The 17,612-nt window shown below is 40.9% G+C and overlaps 1 protein-coding gene and 1 long non-coding RNA gene across 2 annotated transcripts in view; one reads left to right on the forward strand and one right to left on the reverse strand.

Moving 5' to 3' along the window:
- Positions 1-17,360, forward strand: part of LOC137428176 (uncharacterized) — a 48,810-nt gene extending 31,450 nt beyond the window's left edge. The window contains exon 2 of the long non-coding RNA XR_010984646.2: positions 16,828-17,360. This is a non-coding gene — a long non-coding RNA (uncharacterized LOC137428176). The remainder of the gene's footprint in view (positions 1-16,827) is intronic.
- Positions 1-17,612, reverse strand: part of LOC137428175 (uncharacterized) — a 297,132-nt gene that overhangs the window by 122,310 nt on the left and 157,210 nt on the right. The window lies entirely within an intron of this gene.

The following is a 17,612-nucleotide window of genomic DNA, read 5'->3' on the forward strand; positions in this document are numbered from 1 at the left end:
GAACAGAAAAAATTGAGACATGGCTCATTGGAAAGAAATGTCCATGGGGAATAAAATATGTTAATGATGACGTCAGATGTCACGTGGTTCGGCCGCCATCTTGGAAAAACGGCAAAACTTTGCACCTCTATATCTCCAAAAGTGCTGAGCAGAAAAAATTGAGACATGGCTCATTGTAAAGAACTCTCCATGGGGAATAAAATATGTTAATGATGACATCATCTATCACGTGGTTCAGCCGCCATATTTGTTCTAAATGGCCGATAAAAAAGTACACTCCGGCAAGTCCTCGGTCTCTGACCGATTTTTCATTTGTCTGTTTGTCTGTTTGTCTGTTTGTCTGTTTGTTACTTGCCGGAAAAATTTTCCGGCAAGTATGTTGATCTGTTCGTTTGTTTGTCTGTCTGTCTGTTTGTCTGTCTGTTTGTCTGTCTGTTTGTCTGTTTGCAGCACTGCGTCTACACCGTTGCACGGAGAATCGCCAAACTTTGCACACATAATGGTCTTGCCCTCTAATATACTGTGCCTCAATGATGACGTCATCAGTGACGTGGTTCGGCCGCCATCTTGGATAAACCGAATAAATTTGCACCTCTATATCTCCGAAAGTACTGAACAGAAAAAATTGAGACATGGCTCATTGTAAAGAACTCTCCATGGGGAATAAAATATGTTAATGATGACGTCATATGTCACGTGGTCGGCCGCCATCTTGGAAAAACGGCAAAAATTTGCACCACTATATCTCCAAAAGTGCTGAACAGAAAAAATTGAGACATGGCTCATTGTAAAGAACTCTCCATGGGGAATAAAATATGTAAATGATGACGTCATCAGTCACGTGGTTCGGTCGCCATCTTGGAAAAACGGCAAATCGTTGCGCCACTATATCTCCAAAAGTGCTGAACAGAAAAAATTGAGACATGGCTCATTGGAAAGAACTCTCCATGGGGAATAAAATATGTTAATGATGACGTCATATGTCACGTGGTCGGCCGCCATCTTGGAAAAACGGCAAAACTTTGCACCACTATATCTCCAAAAGTGCTGAACAGAATAATTGAGACATGGCTCATTGTAAAGAACTCTCCATGGGGAATAAAATATGTTAATGATGACGTCATCAGTCACGTGGTCGGCCGCCATCTTGGAAAAACGGCAAAACTTTGCACCACAAAATCTCCAAAAGTGCTGAACAGAAAAAATTGAGACATGGCTCATTGTAAAGAACTCTCCATGGGGAATAAAATATGTTAATGATGACGCCATCGGTCACGTGGTTCGGCCGCCATCTTGGAAAAATGGGAAAACTTTGCACCACTATATCTCCAAAAGTGCAGAATGGAAAAAATTGAGACATGGCTCATTGTAAAGAACTCTCAATGGGGAATAAAATATGTTAATGATGACGTCATATGTCACGTGGTTCGGCCGCCATCTTGGAAAAACCGAAAAATTGTGCACCTCCATATCTCTGAAAGTGCTGAATAGAAAAAATTGAGACATGGCTCATTGTAAAGAACTCTCCATGGGGAATAAAATATGTTAATGATGACATCATAGGTCACGTGGTTCGGCTGCCATCTTGGAAAAACCGAAAAACGTAGCACCTCCATATCTCCAAAAGTGCTGAATAGAAAAAGTTGAGACATGGCTCTTTGTGAAGAACTCTCCATGGGGAATAATATATGTTAATGATGACGTCATCTATCACGTGGTTCGGACGCCATATTTGTCTTAAATGGCCGATAAAAGAGTACATTCCGGCAAGTCCTCGGTCTCTGACCGATTTTTCATCTGTTTGTCTGTCTGTTTGCAGCACTGCGTCTACACCGTTGCACGGAGAATCGCCAAACTTTGCACACATATTCGTCTTGCCCTGGAATAGACTGTGCCCAATTGATGACGTCATCGGTGACGTGGTTCGGCCGCCATCTTGGAAAAACGGCAAAACGTTGCGCCACTATATCTCCAAAAGTGCTGAACAGAAAAAATTGAGACATGGCTCATTGTAAAGAACTCTCCATGGGGAATAAAATATGTTAATGATGACGTCATATGTCACGTGGTCGGCCGCCATCTTGGAAAAACGGTAAAACTTTGCACCACTATATCTCCAAAAGTGCTGAACAGAAAAAATTGAGACATGGCTCATTGTAAAGAACTCTCCATGGGGAATAAAATATGTTAATGATGACGTCATCAGTCGCGTGGTCGGCCGCCATCTTGGAAAAACGGCAAAACTGTGCACCACTATATCTCCAAATGTGCTGAACAGAAAAAATTGAGACATGGCTCATTGTAAAGAACTCTCAATGGGGAATAAAATATGTTAATGATGACGTCATATGTCACGTGGTTCGGCCGCCATCTTGGAAAAAGCGAAAAAATTTGCACCTCCATATCTCTGAAAGTGCTGAATAGAAAAAATTGAGACATGGCTCATTGTAAAGAACTCTCCATGGGGAATAAAATATGTTAATGATGACATCATAGGTCACGTGGTTCGGCCGCCATCTTTGAAAAACCGAAAAACGTAGCACCTCCATATCTCCAAAAGTGCTGAATCGAAAAAGATGAACATGGCTCATTGTAAAGAACTCTCCATGGGGAATAAAATATGTTAATGATGACGTCATCGGTCACGTGGTTCGGTCGCCGTCTTGGAAAAACCGAAAAACTTTGCACCTCCACATCTCCAAAAGTCCTGAATAGAAAAAATTGAGACATGGCTCATTGTAAAGAACTCTCCATGGGGAATAAAATATGTTAATGATGACCATCGGTCACGTGGTTCGGCCGCCATATTTATCCTAAATGGTCGATAAAAGTACATTCCGGCAAGTCCTCGGTCTCTGACCGATTTTTCATTACTTGCCGGAAATTTTTTTCCGGCAAGTATGTTGATCTGTTCGTTTGTTTGTCTGTCTGTCTGTTTGTCTGTCTGTTTGTCTGTCTGTTTGTCTGTTTGCAGCACTGCGTCTACACCGTTGCACGGAGAATCGCCAAACTTTGCACACATAATGGTCTTGCCCTCTAATATACTGTGCCTCAATGATGACGTCATCGGTGACGTGGTTCGGCCGCCATCTTGGAAAAACCGAATAAATTTGCACCTCTATATCTCCGAAAGTACTGAACAGAAAAAATTGAGACATGGCTCATTGGAAAGAACTCTCCATGCGGAATAAAATATGTAAATGATGACGTCATCAGTCACGTGGTTCGGTCGCCATCTTGGAAAAACGGCAAAAAGGTTGCGCCACTATATCTCCAAAAGTGCTGAACAGAAAAAATTGAGACATGGCTCATTGGAAAGAACTCTCCATGGGGAATAAAATATGTAAATGATGACGTCATCAGTCACGTGGTTCGGTCGCCATCTTGGAAAAACGGCAAAACGTTGCGCCACTATATCTCCAAAAGTGCTGAACAGAAAAAATTGAGACATGGCTCATTGGAAAGAACTCTCCATGGGGAATAAAATATGTTAATGATGACGTCATCAGTCACGTGGTCGGCCGCCATCTTGGAAAAACGGCAAAACTTTGCACCACAAAATCTCCAAAAGTGCTGAACAGAAAAAATTGAGACATGGCTCATTGTAAAGAACTCTCCATGGGGAATAAAATATGTTAATGATGACGCCATCGGTCACGTGGTTCGGCCGCCATCTTGGAAAAATGGGAAAACTTTGCACCACTATATCTCCAAAAGTGCAGAATGGAAAAAATTGCGACATGGCTCATTGTAAAGAACTCTCAATGGGGAATAAAATATGTTAATGATGACGTCATATGTCACGTGGTTCGGCCGCCATCTTGGAAAAACCGAAAAATTGTGCACCTCCATATCTCTGAAAGTGCTGAATAGAAAAAATTGAGACATGGCTCATTGTAAAGAACTCTCCATGGGGAATAAAATATGTTAATGATGACATCATAGGTCACGTGGTTCGGCTGCCATCTTGGAAAAACCGAAAAACGTAGCACCTCCATATCTCCAAAAGTGCTGAATAGAAAAAGTTGAGACATGGCTCTTTGTAAAGAACTCTCCATGGGGAATAATATATGTTAATGATGACGTCATCTATCACGTGGTTCGGACGCCATATTTGTCTTAAATGGCCGATAAAAGAGTACATTCCGGCAAGTCCTCGGTCTCTGACCGATTTTTCATCTGTTTGTCTGTTTGTCTGTTTGTCTGTCTGTTTGTCTGTTTGCAGCACTGCGTCTACACCGTTGCACGGAGAATCGCCAAACTTTGCACACATAATGGTCTTGCCCTCTAATATACTGTGCCTCAATGATGACGTCATCGGTGACGTGGTTCGGCCGCCATCTTGGAAAAACCGAATAAATTTGCACCTCTATATCTCCGAAAGTACTGAACAGAAAAAATTGAGACATGGCTCATTGTAAAGAACTCTCCATGGGGAATAAAATATGTTAATGATGACGTCATATGTCACGTGGTCGGCCGCCATCTTGGAAAAACGGCAAAAATTTGCACCACTATATCTCCAAAAGTGCTGAACAGAAAAAATTGAGACATGGCTCATTGTAAAGAACTCTCCATGGGGAACAAAATTTGTTAATGATGATGTCATCGGTCACGTGGTTCGGCCGCCATCTTGGAAAAACCGAAAAACTCTGCACCTCCACATCTCCAAAAGTCCTGAATAGAAAAAATTGAGGTATGGCTCATTGTAAAGAACTCTCCATGGGGAATAAAATATGTTAATGATGACGTCATCAGTCACGTGGTCGGCCGCCATCTTGGAAAAACCGAAAAACTTAGCACCTCCATATCTCCGAAAGTGCTGAATAGAAAAAATTGAGACATGGCTCATTGTAAAGAACTCTCCATGGGGAACAAAATATGTTAATGATGATGTCATCGGTCACGTGGTTCGGCCGCCATCTTGGAAAAACCGAAAAACTCTGCACCTCCACATCTCCAAAAGTCCTGAATAGAAAAAATTGAGGTATGGCTCATTGTAAAGAACTCTCCATGGGGAATAAAATATGTTAATTATGACGTCATCGGTCACGTGGTTCGGCCGCCCTATTTGTCCTAAATGGCCGATAAAAAAGTACATTCCGGCAAGTCCTCGGTCTCTGACCGATTTTTCATTACTTGCCGGAAAAATTTTCCGGCAAGTATGTTGATCTGTTCGTTTGTTACTTGCCGGAACAATTTCCGGCAAGTATGTTGATCTGTTCGTTTGTTTGTCTGTCTGTTTGTCTGTCTGTTTGCAGCACTGCGTCTACACCGTTGCACGTAGAATCGCCAAACTTTGCACACATATTGGTCTTGCCCTGGAATAGACTGTGCCCAATTGATGACGTCATTGGTCACGTGGTTCGGCCGCCATCTTGGAAAAATTTTGCACCTCTATATCTCCGAAAGTGCTGAACAGAAAAAATTGAGACATGGCTCATTGTAAAGAACTCTCCATGGAGAATAAAATATGTTAATGATGACGTCATCAGTCCCGTGGTTCGGCCGCCATCTTGGAAAAACCGAAAATTTTTGCACCTCCATATCTCCAAAAGCACTGAATGGAAAAAATTGAGACATGGCTCATTGTAAAGAACTCTCCATGGGGAATAAAATATGTTAATGATGACGTCATATGTCACGTGGTCGGCTGCCATCTTGGAAAAACGGCAAAACTTTGCACCACTATATCTCCAAAAGTGCTGAACAGAGAAAATTGAGACATGGCTCATTGTAAAGAACTCTCCATGGGGAATAAAATATGTTAATGATGACGTCATCAGTCACGTGGTTCGGCCGCCATCTTGGAAAAACCGAAAAATTTTGCACCTCCATATGTTCGGAAGTGCTGAATAGAAAACATTGAGACATGGCTCATTGTAAAGAACTCTCCACGGGGAATAAAATATGTTAATGATGACATCATCGGTCACGTGGTTCGGCCGCCATATTTGTCCTAAATGGCCGATAATAAAGTAAATTCCGGCAAGTCCTCGGTCTCTGACCGATTTTTCATTACTTGCCGGAAAATTTTTTCCGGCAAGTATGTTGATCTGTTCGTTACTTGCCGGAAAAAATTTCCGGCAAGTATGTTGATCTGTTCGTTTGTTACTTGCCGGAAAAAATTTCCGGCAAGTATGTTGATCTGTTCGTTTGTTTGTCTGTCTGTCTGTTTGTCTGTCTGTTTGTCTGTCTGTTTGTCTGTTTGCAGCACTGCGTCTACACCGTTGCACGGAGAATCGCCAAACTTTGCACACATAATGGTCTTGCCCTCTAATATACTGTGCCTCAATGATGACGTCATCGGTGACGTGGTTCGGCCGCCATCTTGGAAAAACCGAATAAATTTGCACCTCTATATCTCCGAAAGTACTGAACAGAAAAAATTGAGACATGGCTCATTGTAAAGAACTCTCCATGGGGAATAAAATATGTTAATGATGACGTCATATGTCACGTGGTCGGCCGCCATCTTGGAAAAACGGCAAAAATTTGCACCACTATATCTCCAAAAGTGCTGAACAGAAAAAATTGAGACATGGCTCATTGTAAAGAACTCTCCATGGGGCATAAAATATGTTAATGATGACGTCATCAGTCACGTGGTCGGCCGCCATCTTGGAAAAACCGAAAAACTTAGCACCTCCATATCTCCGAAAGTGCTGAATAGAAAAAATTGAGACATGGCTCATTGTAAAGAACTCTCCATGGGGAACAAAATATGTTAATGATGATGTCATCGGTCACGTGGTTCGGCCGCCATCTTGGAAAAACCGAAAAACTCTGCACCTCCACATCTCCAAAAGTCCTGAATAGAAAAAATTGACGTATGGCTCATTGTAAAGAACTCTCCATGGGGAATAAAATATGTTAATTATGACGTCATCGGTCACGTGGTTCGGCCGCCCTATTTGTCCTAAATGGCCGATAAAAAAGTACATTCCGGCAAGTCCTCGGTCTCTGACCGATTTTTCATTTGTCTGTCTGTCTGTTTGTCTGTCTGTTTGTCTGTCTGTTTGTCTGTTTGCAGCACTGCGTCTACACCGTTGCACGGAGAATCGCCAAACTTTGCACACATAATGGTCTTGCCCTCTAATATACTGTGCCTCAATGATGACGTCATCGGTGACGTGGTTCGGCCGCCATCTTGGAAAAACCGAATAAATTTGCACCTCTATATCTCCGAAAGTACTGAACAGAAAAAATTGAGACATGGCTCATTGTAAAGAACTCTCCATGGGGAATAAAATATGTTAATGATGACGTCATATGTCACGTGGTCGGCCGCCATCTTGGAAAAACGGCAAAAATTTGCACCACTATATCTCCAAAAGTGCTGAACAGAAAAAATTGAGACATGGCTCATTGTAAAGAACTCTCCATGGGGCATAAAATATGTTAATGATGACGTCATCAGTCACGTGGTCGGCCGCCATCTTGGAAAAACCGAAAAACTTAGCACCTCCATATCTCCGAAAGTGCTGAATAGAAAAAATTGAGACATGGCTCATTGTAAAGAACTCTCCATGGGGAACAAAATATGTTAATGATGATGTCATCGGTCACGTGGTTCGGCCGCCATCTTGGAAAAACCGAAAAACTCTGCACCTCCACATCTCCAAAAGTCCTGAATAGAAAAAATTGACGTATGGCTCATTGTAAAGAACTCTCCATGGGGAATAAAATATGTTAATTATGACGTCATCGGTCACGTGGTTCGGCCGCCCTATTTGTCCTAAATGGCCGATAAAAAAGTACATTCCGGCAAGTCCTCGGTCTCTGACCGATTTTTCATCTGTTTGTCTGTTTGTCTGTCTGTTTGTCTGTTTGCAGCACTGCGTCTACACCATTGCACGGAGAATCGCCAAACTTTGCACACATATTGGTCTTGCCCTGGAATAGACTGTGCCCAATTGATGACGTCATCGGTGACGTGGTTCGGCCGCCATCTTGGAAAAACCGAAAAACTTTGCACTTCTATATCTCCGAAAGTACTGAACAGAAAAAATTGAGACATGGCTCATTGTAAAGAACTCTCCATGGGGAATAAAATATGTTAATGATGACATCATCAGTCACGTGGTCGGCCGCCATCTTGGAAAAACCGAAAAACTTTGCACCTCTATATCTCCGAAAGTACTGAACAGAAAAAATTGAGACATGGCTCATTGTAAAGAACTATCCATGGGGAATAAAATATGTAAATGATGACGTCATCAGTCACGTGGTTCGGTCGCCATCTTGGAAAAACGGCAAAACGTTGCGCCACTATATCTCCAAAAGTGCTGAACAGAAAAAATTGAGACATGGCTCATTGTAAAGAACTCTCCATGGGGAATAAAATTTGTTAATGATGACGTCATATGTCACGTGGTTCGGCCGCCATCTTGGAAAAACCGAAAAACTTAGCACCTCTATGTGTCCAAAAGTGCTGAATAGAAAAAATTGAGACATGCCTCATTGTAAAGAACTCTCCATGGGGAATAAAATATGTTAATGATGACGTCATCGGTCACGTGGTTCGGCCGCCATATTTGTCCTCAATGGCCAATAAAAAAGTACATTCCGGCAAGTCCTCGGTCTCTGACCGATTTTTCATCTGTCTGTCTGTCTGTCTGTTTGTCTGTCTGTCTGTCTGTTTGCAGCACTGCGTCTACACCGTTGCACGTAGAATCGCCAAACTTTGCACACACATTGGTCTTGCCCTGGAATAGACTGTGCCCAATTGATGACGTCATCGGTGACGTGGTTCGGCCGCCATCTTGGAAAAACCAAAAAACGTTGCACCTCTATATCTCCGAAAGTACTGAACAGAAAAAATTGAGACATGGCTCGTTGTAAAGAACTCTCCATGCAGAATAAAATATGTAAATGATGACGTCATCAGTCACGTGGTTCGGTCGCCATCTTGGAAAAACGGCAAAACGTTGCGCCACGATATCTCCAAAAGTGCTGAACAGAAAAAATTGAGACATGGCTCATTGTAAAGAACTCTCCATGGGGAATAAAATATGTTAATGATGACGTCATATGTCACGTGGTCGGCCGCCATCTTGGAAAAACGGCAAAACTTTGCACCACTATATCTCCAAAAGTGCTGAACAGAAAAAATTGAGACATGGCTCATTGTAAAGAACTCTCCATGGGGAATAAAATATGTTAATGATGACGTCATCAGTCACGTGGTCGGCCGCCATCTTGGAAAAACGGCAAAACTTTGCACCACAAAATCTCCAAAAGTGCTGAACAGAAAAAATTGAGACATGGCTCATTGTAAAGAACTCTCCATGGGGAATAAAATATGTTAATGATGACGTCATATGTCACGTGGTCGGCCGCCATTTTGGAAAAACGGCAAAACTTTGCACCACTATATCTCCAAAAGTGCTGAACAGAAAAAATTGAGACATGGCTCATTGTAAAGAACTCTCCATGGGGAATAAAATATGTTAATGATGACGTCATCAGTCACGTGGTCGGCCGCCATCTTGGAAAAACGGCAAAACTTTGCACCACAAAATCTCCAAAAGTGCTGAACAGAAAAAATTGAGACATGGCTCATTGTAAAGAACTCTCCATGGGGAATAAAATATGTTAATGATGACGTCATATGTCACGTGGTCGGCCGCCATTTTGGAAAAACGGCAAAACTTTGCACCACTATATCTCCAAAAGTGCTGAACAGAAAAAATTGAGACATGGCTCATTGTAAAGAACTCTCCATGGGGAATAAAATATGTTAATGATGACGTCATCAGTCACGTGGTCGGCCGCCATCTTGGAAAAACGGCAAAACTTTGCACCACAAAATCTCCAAAAGTGCTGAACAGAAAAAATTGAGACATGGCTCATTGTAAAGAACTCTCCATGGGGAATAAAATATGTTAATGATGACGTCATATGTCACGTGGTCGGCCGCCATCTTGGAAAAACGGCAAAAATTTGCACCACTATATCTCCAAAAGTGCTGAATATAAAAAATTGAGACATGGCTCATTGTAAAGAACTCTCCATGGGGAATAAAATATGTTAATGATGATATCATCGGTCACGTGGTTCGGCCGCCATATTTGTTCTAAATGGCCGATAAACAGTACATTCCGGCAAGTCCTCGGTCTCTGACCGATTTTTCATTTGTCTGTTTGTTTGTTTGTCTGTTTGTTTGTTTGTCTGTTTGTCCGCACAGAATAAATATGATTTTCTCTGCAACCGTTGGTCCGATTGACAGGCAATTTTCACCATAGGTGCAACTCCACCTGTATAATTTTTTTAATGATAATTATGACGTCATATGTGACGTGGTTCGGACGCCATCTTGGAAAAACCGGAAAAATTTGCACCTCTATCTCCGAAAGCGCTGAATATAAAAAATTGAAACATGGCTCATTGTAAATAACTCTCCATGGGGAATAAAATATGTTAATGATGTCATAGGTGCCTCCATTATGACGTCATAATTCAACAAGTACAAAACTTCATCCTATCAAGATGAAATTTCTTGAACGTCATGTAGGCATAAATTTGGTGGAGAAAAAAAAAATGATGACGTCACCGATCACGTGGTTCGGCCGCCATATTTGTTTTCACACAAAAGCCTTAAAAACCACTGAAAATACATCCTGGCGAGGGTTTGCAATCTCTGATTGCTCTTTTTATTGTTCCCCTGTGCTATTTGCTCGTCCTTTATTAGTCCCCTACCGGTGTACACCGGAGGTGACTATAGGTTTGCACGCCGTCCCTCCGTCTGTCAGTCCGTCAGCCCGTCACGCAAATAACAGTTTTCCGGACTTTTTTTTCTAAACGCTTAACGCTAATGATTTCAAACTTGGCACCTGGTTTCCTCATGATAAGTTACAGGTCAAGTTGGAACTTCACGACGTTTCGATCATTTTTAACAAAGTTATGGCACTTTGAACTTTGGTAGGGGACATGTATTGCAGCGCAATACTCAGAATGCTTGTTGAACTTGAACTTATTTCATTGCTGATCCATTTTAATTATTTTTATTGGGGGGGGGGGGGGGGGGATTCAATTTGGAACAGGATGTTGCACAGATTGCACACTTACTTTTGAACTGTCTAGCTTGAGTTGGATTCTCGGCCCATCTATAAAGTGGCCAAGAATCCGATCAGTGCTTCGCACGGATGGCGTTGCGTCAAGAAGTTTACTGTCCCTCTGGGTGTCCTATCTGCTCATATTGGTGGATGCTCAAGATCCTTCTCAAACAATAGGCGAGACATTTCCAGCACCCTGAATAAAATGCACATTCCACTCATCTGGAGTAAAATTTCAAGCATGTCCATCCGGTTCAAGAAAGACTTGGGCCAAAAACTTTCCCCGATCCGATTTCCGTGATTTGCTGTTACTTGGCAAAAAAAAATGACAAGTATGTTGATCACTCCAGTTTGTGTGTGTTTGTGTGTGTGTTTGTCTGTCCACTCACTTATACTTGCCTACAGGTCACAATTTTAAACCGATCTTCACAAAACTTCACCAAATGGTAGAGTTAGTTGGTGGTTCGCCAAAATCTCAAATATTTATGAGGTCAAAAGGTCAACATAGACCAAAGGTCAACAACATTTTCTATTTTCTAAAAGGTGCGATTAATTGGGACAGGGTTGTAAACTTCACTGATTCTACCAATTCTGCCACCAAATGAGTTACATCACCATCCTATTGTTATTTTCATGTCTCTCGTCTTTCTGCAATTTCTGGAAAGAGCGCCACACCAAGACTGATGTCTCTACAAATCGGCACATCACATCCACTGCACATCACACACACATCATCGACACACAGCACATCACACTGTTCATCCTGTCTGTTGCAAAGGTCAACCTCTGCAAAGACGCTTAATATCTTGACTGTAACCCCTCAGCACACCTTATCAATAAAGCAAAAAACAAACAGGTACCACAATCAATTACGAAAGCTGCAAAAGCCTCAAGATCTCAGTCGTGAAAATGGGTATTCTCCCCCTTCCATAAAATTCCCTTCTCCCCTTTCTATAAAAAAAACTTTCCATTTGGCTAAAATGTCTCATATGGGAGGGCAAACAGTGTTGGGAGTAGGATCATACTTTTTGTGTTGTTTTTCTTCAGCATTCATCAAAATTCCCATCTCTGCTTGTTAGTCCCCAACCGGTGTACACCGGAGGGGACTATAGGTTTGCACTCCGTCCCTCCGTCTGTCCGTCAGTCTGTCACGCAAAGAACAGTTTTCCGGACTTTTTTCCTAAACTCTTAATGCTAATGATTTCAAACTTGGCACATCGTTTCCTCATGATAAGTTGCAGATCAAGTTCGAACTTCACGACGTTTCGATCATTTTTGACAAAGTTATGGCACTTTGAACTTTGGTAAGTTCCCCAACAGTTTTCCGGACTATAATTTGGAGTGCGGTAAGTCATAATACCGTCTTGTATGACAGTGCTACCCAATGCCGGTAGGGGACATGTATCGCAGCGCAGTACTCAGAATGCTTGTTGCAATAGGCATGTTCTTCAGAAGTCGTATTGATTCGAAACAATGGAGCTTTTATCATTTGTCAGGGAAGTCATGACGATCAATAAATGACAAGATGGCTGTAAAATATCTTCAACTTAAGTTCTAACTTTTATAAACAAAAACATTGAAAAAGGAGTCCAGGTTTAAGGTGGTATAAATGATAACCACCTTCACATTTATTTGATAGGTCTCCGCTCCATCTCCTGAAACGCACCCACGTGTGGAGATTCCAGCCAACAACACGTACATATAATATTATATATATTGTGTGGGTTCTAAAACCCGCATATGGAGATGATAACCAATAACAACAACAATAACAACAATACACACACACACACACACACACACACACACACACACACACACACACACACACACACACACACACACACACACACACACACACACACACACACACACACACACACACCAAAGTCATTGCAAAACGCCATCTCCCACTGTGCAGGGTAGGGCACGAGGGGCGACTCGGTGCTTTGTACAGAGGACCTTATTCCAGGGTTGTAAACGTCACTACCATACCATAAGAGTGCAATCGCATGTTTTGGAAATTCTTAATGAATTACAACAGCAGTTTAAAATACGTCATATTAACATATTAACCTTGGTGAATGCAACGTATATTGGTTGGTCTTGTTTGTTGTACTTGGCAAAAACAATAAATGACAAGTATGTTGATCACTCCAGTGTGTGTGTGTGTGTGTGTGTGTGTGTGCGTGTGTGTGTTTGTCCGCTCACTTATACTTGCCTACAGGTCACAATTTTAAACCGATCTTCACGAAACTTCGCCAAATGGAAGAGTTGGTGGTTCGACAAAATCTTATTTATTTATGAGGTCAAAAGGTCAACATAGACCAAAGTTCAACAACATTTTCAAGTCTCTAAAATCCTCAATTTTCATCTGACTGACTTGAAATTTGAATTGGATTTTCATATCAGCTAACTGAATTCAACCACCAATTATATTTGAGGTCAACATAGGCCAAAGGGTAAACAGTCCAAATGTCTAAAATTCTACATTTTCATTCGATTAACTTAAAATTAAAAGACGATTTGCATATCAGGTCACTGAATTCAAATATCTTTAGGTCAAAAGGATGCTCCACTGAGTGCCAAGTTTTTCTGAGTGCCAAATTCTCTTTTGCCAAGTGTCGCTCGATGAGTGATTTTTCATCTGTCTGTTTGTCTGCTTGCATGTCAATCACCTATGGGTCACTATTTTAAACCAATATTTACGAAACTTCACCAAAGGGTAGAGTTGGTCATAAGGAAGAAGCCTTTTGATTTTGAGGTCAAAAGGAAAACATAGGCCAAAGGTCAACCACTTTTTTCAAATTTCTAAAATCCTCAATTTTCATCCGATTGACTTGAAATTTGAATAGGATATACATATCGGCAAACTGAATTCAACCACCTACTATTTTTGAGATCAGCATAGGCCAAAAGGTCAAGATAGGCCAAAGGTCAACAACCATTTCAAATTTCTAAAATCCTCAATTTTCATCCAATTGACTTGAAATTTAAATAGGATTTACATATTGGCGAACTGAATTCAACCACCAACTATTTTTGAGATCAACATAGGCCAAAAGGTCAACATAAGCCAAAGGTCAACCACTTTTTTTCAAATTTCTAAAATCCTCAATTTTCATCCAATTGACTTGAAATTTAAATAGGATTTACATATCGGCTTACTGAATTCAACCACCAACTCTTTTTGAGATCAGCGTAGGCCAAAAGGTCAACGTAGGCCAATGGTCAGTCACCTTTTAAACAATTTCTAAAATCCTAAATTTTCATCCGATTCACTTGAAATTTGAATGGGATTTACATATCAGCAAACTGAATTCAACCACCAACTATTTTTGAGATCACCATAGGCCAAAAGAGCAACATTGGCCAAAAGTCAACAACAATATCAAATTTCTAAAATCCTCAATTTTCATACGATTCACTCGAAATTTGAATGGGATATACACATCAGTTAACTGCATTCAACCAACAACTATTTTTGAGATCAGCATACGCCAAAAGGTCAACATCAGCCCAAGGTCAACCGCTTTTTTCAAATTTCTAAAAGCCTCAATTTTCATCCGATTGACTTGAAATTTGAATAGGATTTTCATATCAGCCAACTGAATTCAACCACCAACTATTTTTGAGGTTAAAAGGATGCTCTACTGAGTGCCATTCCACTTTGTTCTGTTTTGCCAAGTGTCGCTCTATGAATGATTTTTCATCTGTTTGTCTGCCTGTTTGTGCGCAGTACTAAGTCTACACCGTTGCACATAGAATCGCCAAACTTTACACACATATTTATCTTGGCTTGGAATAGACTGTGCTTAATTGTTAACTCTCTCGGCCCAAGGCCTCCATGATGACGTCATAATTCGACAAGTACAAAACTTCATCCAATCAAGATGCCATTTCTTCAGTGACATGACGGCATAAATTGGTGGAGAAAAAAAAAAAGATGACGTCATCGGTCGCTTGGTTCGGCCGCCATCTTGGAAAAACGGAAAAAATTTGCACCTCTATATCTCCGAAAGTGCTGAATAGAAAAAATTGAGACATGGCTCATTGTAAAGAACTATCCATGGGGAATAAAATATGTTAATGATTATGTCATCGGTGCCTCCATTATGATGTCATAATTCGACAAATACAAAACTTCATCGATCAAGATGAAATTTCTTGAGCATCATCAAGGAATAAATTCGTTAGAAAACAAATAATGATGACGTCATTGGTCACGTGGTTCGGGTGCCATATTTGTCCAAAATGGCCGACAAAGTACATTCCGGCAAGTCCTCGGTCTCTGACAGATTTTTAATCTGTTTGTCTGTCTGTTTGTTCGCAGTACTACATCTACACCATTGCACATAGAATCGCCAAACTTTACACACATATTTGTCTTGCCCTGAAATAGACTGTGCCCAATTTTTAACTCTCTCGGCCCAAGGCCTCCATTATGATGTCATAATTTGATCATTCGACAAGTACAAAACTTCATCCAATCAAGATGCAATTTCTTGAGCGACATAACGGCATAAACTGGTGGAGAAAAAAAAATAATGATGACGTCATCAGTCACGTGGTTCGGCCGCCATCTTGCAAAAAAAAACAAAAAACATTGCACCTCTATATCTGAAAGTGCTGAATAGAAAAAATTGAGACATGGCTCGTTGTAAAGAACTCTCCATGGGGAATAAAATATGTTAATGATGTCATTGGTGCCTCCACTATGACGTCATAATTCGACGAGTACAAAACTTCATCCAATCAAGATGCAATTTCTTGAGCGCCATGTCGGCATAAACTGGTGGAGAAAAAAAATAAATGATGACGTCATCGGTCACATAGTTCGGCCGCCATCTTGGAAAAACCGAAAAAATTTGCACCTCTATATCTCCGAAAGTGCTGAATAGAAAAAATTGAGACATGGCTCATTGTAAAGAACTCTCCATGGGGAATAAAATATGTTAATGATGATGTCATAAGTGCCTCCATTATGACGTCATAATTCGACAAGTACAAAACTTCATCGATCAAGATGAATTTTCTTGAACATAATCTAGGAATAAATTAGTTTAGAAAACAAATAATGATGACGTCATCGGTCACGTGGTTCAGCCGCCATATTTGTCCAACATGGCCGATAAAAAAGGACATTCCGGCAAGTCCACGGTGTCTGACCGATTTTTCATTCTGTCTGTTTGTCTGTTTGTTTGTCCGTATATCAGTCGCCTACAGGTCACAATTTTTAACCGATCTTCACAAAACTTCACCAAGTTGTAGAGGTCGTCACATTTGAGAAGCCTATTGATTGAGGTCAAAGGTCAAAGGTCATCTGGAGGTCAAATTTCTAAAATCGCCATTTTTTAAACAGATTAACTTGAAAATAGAACAGCTTTTTAATATTGAGTCACTAAATTGGGAAACCAACCATTTTTGATGTCAAATGGTCAAAGGTCAAGGTCAAACTTCCAAAATCATCAATTTTCATTGGATTGATTTGAAAATTTAACAGCATTTGCACAGTGCCTCACTGAATTAGGAAACCAACTATTTTTGAGGTCAAAGGTCAACTTTAAGTCAAACTTCTAAAATCATCACTTTTCATCCTATTGACACACATATTGACCTTTGATCAAGATCGTAAATGTTAATATTGTTGAAATGGACAATTTGCTGGATCAATTGCAGCCTTTTTTCAAGGGGGGGGGGGGGGGGTTGATTTTGCAAAGTATCGTTGTGGAGGTGGATTAAATAATGGTTGTCATTCCTGGCCCATCAGGGAAGCAAGAAACATGGAACCACATGAGTGAATTAATTATGTGAGTAAAGGCTTGCATTGTGGAAACTAATGCTGTGCTGACAATACAAAGGCCTTGTGGGAGTTTCCTGTTTACGAATAAAACGTGCTTGCTATCGGGCTGGGAACACATCCAAGGTTGTTACATCTGGATTATGGCTTATGCTTACACACCATCTAGCTTATGCTTGAAACATCTGGCTTATGCTTGCAACATCTGGCTTATGGAACACACCATCTGGCTTATGCTTGCAACATGTTATCTTTTGGCATGCTCATGCGCTGTTTTTGCAACTTTTATGAGGAAGTGGGGGCCGTGTGGGCTGAACCACATTCCTATCTTTGTAGGAAAACCTTGGCTCATTGATTTTGCCATCATATTTTGCTTTGTATAAATATGGCTGTGTTGGAGCCATTTTTTCAGAGATCTGCTTGAGTGACGTATATGCTATTTCTTTACGTAGATGCTTATCTCCCCGTGTACACGTACTCTAATAAATTCCTCTGTATCAGTCTGAAGTTGTTGGTGACCCATTCCAGTATGAGTGGCCCGCACATCGTGCTCTGCCTGACGTCTTCTTGTTTGTTTGTCTGTTTGTCTGTAAACAAGATATGTCAAAAAGTTGTGGAGGGATTCGGATTGGTTGAATAAATGATTTGTGACATTGTGTATGTGACAAGGACAAATGATTAGATTTTTAAGGTGAAGATCCAAATCCGGATCTGGGTAGTCGAATTTTTTAAGTGAATCTTCACCATTGGAGAGA

This window comes from Myxine glutinosa, chromosome 5, assembly GCF_964187855.1.
Source record: "Myxine glutinosa chromosome 5, kmMyxGlut1.1, whole genome shotgun sequence".
Lineage (NCBI taxonomy): Eukaryota > Metazoa > Chordata > Myxini > Myxiniformes > Myxinidae > Myxine > Myxine glutinosa.